At 35.7% G+C, this 3,579-nt stretch overlaps 1 long non-coding RNA gene across 1 annotated transcript; it reads right to left on the minus strand.

Moving 5' to 3' along the window:
- Nucleotides 1-1,009: 1,009 nt before the first annotated feature.
- LOC119417016 lies at nt 1,010-3,173 on the minus strand. The gene is made up of 3 exons (XR_005187126.1): nt 3,076-3,173; nt 2,485-2,527; nt 1,010-1,095 (listed from the first exon to the last, which is right to left on the minus strand). It is a non-coding gene; the product is annotated as an uncharacterized LOC119417016 (long non-coding RNA).
- Between the last annotated feature and the right edge of the window lie 406 nt (nt 3,174-3,579).

A 3,579-nucleotide genomic window follows, 5' to 3' on the forward strand; every position in this document is an offset into this window, starting at 1 on the left:
TATGTGATCCCTCGGAGTTCCAGCTTCAGATCTCGTTGCATACTTGCTGCATTTTTGACGTATGGTTGCTTTAGATTCATGCATATACGTGACAGATGTCTGTCGGATATTTACAGATGTTTATCTGCGAAGGATCCTGAAGTATGCGATCCCTCGGAGTTCCAGCTTCAGATCTTTTTGCATACTTGCCGCATCTTTGGCGTATTACGTGGCAGATGTCAGTCGGATATTTACAGATTTTTCATTTATGCAAATTTGGGAATCTGATATACTCTGCCTGTAAATACAGGTTTGGCATGTAGGTAAGCCTTCAAGTAAAATAACTATATCTTAACATGTTTCCAATGGTTAGTTGTTGTTTTTTTGTCTTGCACTCCATTTAGTTTTTATTTGTAATACGTGAAGTGCTTTATATAACTATTTAAATCTGCTATAGGCTACAAATAGTTGGCTTCTAAGATCTTTAACATTTTAAGATCACCCAGTTTTTTACATCAAAATTAATGAGTCTTTAATTTTGGTTTATGTACCATCATCATGACGTACAAATCACAAGCTGGACCAGTAAGCACATTACCATTTCAATAAGAACTATGAAAAATCAGTATAATAAACAGTTTATGAAGCAGTCTAGTAAATACACAGTGGTTTGTATCTTCATAACACATACTAATGCAAACATATCATAGACATGAAAACACTGACCATGACTTTCTTAAAGATTTTCTTTTTTTATTAAAACACACACACACACAAAAAAAACCCCTACGGTTTCATTTGTAAAAAAAACAACCTACGGTTTCATTTGTAAAAAAAAATAGTTGTTGGTGCCTCTTGGAGGCTGCCTCAGGCTGCATTTCCCACTGGGCACTCTGCAATGTAGCCATCCATTCTGCAGGGCTTTGTTTGAAGCTCAGCAAGTTTGTACTGGCATCTGTCTAAAATGTCCTAGTTTTGCTGCTCTCCCATTCAGGTGGATAAACTTTCCATGTGTCTTTGTATTCGTGTCGGTCTCGTACTCATAGGCATGTTGGCACCCCCTCATTCTTCATCATTTAAAATGGAGCGACCAACAGACCGCCGTGAATTCAAAAGCTTCAACAGAAAACACAGAAAACACAAGGTCAATAAGAGCACTTTTTAAAATGTATACATAACAAAAAGCAAATGCATCCATATCTCAATTCTTAGATTCTCAAACAAAAAGTTTACGGATGTTCCAAAAACCTTTTTTTTAATCTTTCCATATTGAATATTTTTAGTAACTCATATCTACCAGTAGATGGCGCTTTAACACATCTTTACACGAGGACCCAGAATTTAATTAAAAGTTTTACTTCTTCTGCATTGCCAGAAACTATAGTTTCACACATCTACAATGATGTAATGTGAGACTAAAGCAAATCAGATATATTTTGCATTCTAATTCTGTTTCATCTAGGATTTTATTTTTTATTTTTAGCTAGTTTAGTTTTAGCTTAACCTCAGTGCTAACAATGGCTCTTGGCTTGGTAGCCATTGGGGGTCCTCCCCCAGAAAATTTTGAATAAAATAGATGCCATTTCCTGCATTCTGGTGTATTTAACATCTAGTTTTACCTACATATGTAAACTATTCAATAAGTATTTTAGAGTTAATGGCAGAACAAGAAGTACCCTGAGACAAACATGCAGCATTAACACAGTGTGAACATTATTCAAGAATTGTTTCTATAAGAACATTATCAAATATTTTATGTGAATGTAAGATACTAGCAATCACAGCATTGTAAGTGGGGGACAGTTGAACCCGGAGGCCTCCACCCCTGTTTAATGATGGACGGTTTCTTTTCACAAAGATGGCCTCCTTTACTCCTCTCTCAAACCATCGTTCCTCTCTATCAAGGAGGAACGATGACTGAGTTTGTCTCAGCTCCTCAGACTGAAGAAATCTTTTTGATACAAAGAAGAATCTGTCCAGAGGAATTAATTTATTGAGCCTGCATCAGGACAATAATCTGTAAAGCTTTAGTATATTTGATAAGGAAAACTCATTTTGACTTAACCAATTAATATATTTTCAATGGCAAAATATGCAGGCTTATTTCATATTACTTTCATACTTTCATTGCAGGCTTTCTGTATTTATTGTCTTACTTTTAATGATAAAAATATAACGAGTCACTACTGTCGTTTAGAAAGTGTTTATATTGGAACTAATACTTGTTCACACACAGTTACAACAGCTCACCTGTTCCTTTATACTGACAGGAACAATCCCCTCATCACTACTGGCTCTGCTGACACTAAATCACATTTTAAAAATTGTCATAACTCAGAACAAATCTCCCCTTTTTACAAAGCCTTATGATCAATTCAGGCCAGTTTCATTAAAGGGTTGAATCATTTAACATCCCAAGACACTTTTCATATACAGCAGGTCTTCACCAGACTCATACTCTTCATTATATAATTATAATAATATTCAGTCAATGAGTACTCTTACCTGCCCACTCTGTGCTGCGTGATGTGGAGCTGCATCTTGGGTGCTACAAGACAAAGATTCAGTTATGTGGCGTTGCATTATAATATTATTTAAATTATATAACAGTATGTTAAGTCACAATGCCACACACCAACAGTTCATTGACTTGATAACTTGAACGGTGTTTTGCAGGAAAATCCAGGAAAGTATTCTAAGTTGATTTGTAGTTCTAAACATATTTAGTGGTCATTTTTTGTCCAACATTGATTACTTCCAGCCTAGATCACAATTATATTAGCAAATATCCAAATATGTAACTTAGACAATGACATCATAAAACAGCTTTTAGAAAAGCAAATAGACACCTCTCACTGAGGAGTTGCCCAACAGTGGTCAGCAGCCACTGGTTATAGATGTCTCCCATTCCCCCTGTATGAGTGAAAAGTTGTACTGAGCAGAATAAAATGGACAAACAGCCTCAACTTGACGTGACGCTGACAACGCCATGTTGTAAAAGGTCGAGTAACACACCGGTAAAACTACATATTTTACGCTCTAACCACATGCTTGGTCAAAAATAATTAGAACTAAATATGTGAAGCAGCAACTTACTGAAAATCGTAGATCCGCTTGGCTTTGAATCAAACACGTCGCGTTATCCGAGAAGGACCTCGTTTGTGTTATCCCGCCAATGTAATACCGGAAGTGTCTTCTTCTTCTTCAGTTAAACGGCTGTTGGAAAACGGTGCATTACCGCCACCAACCTGTAAGGAGTTTGGCGACGTGGACAATTTAATTTACAGTTAAGACTCAAAAGGGTTTACTTGTGTGTTTTATCTGTAAATTAAGTTGTTTCATGGACTTTATTTTTTCATTTAAATAGCCTGCATCACACTTTCAAGAGACGTTTACCTAACAGAATAAATGAAAAGAAGAAAATGGACAACCATATGTTTATATTGTTGAGGTTTGTAAAGTCAGTAAAATTAAATATTTTATCATTATTGATGAAAAGTTGACATGAAAACCTCACATAAACTAAGAATAAAAAATAGCTAAATCTGTTGAATTGCTGTACAAAAAAACCAATATAGGATGTCACAGTGAGCTCATCCA

The sequence above is a fragment of the Nematolebias whitei genome, chromosome 11 (assembly GCF_014905685.2).
Source record: "Nematolebias whitei isolate Nwh7 chromosome 11, NemWhi1, whole genome shotgun sequence".
Lineage (NCBI taxonomy): Eukaryota > Metazoa > Chordata > Actinopteri > Cyprinodontiformes > Rivulidae > Nematolebias > Nematolebias whitei.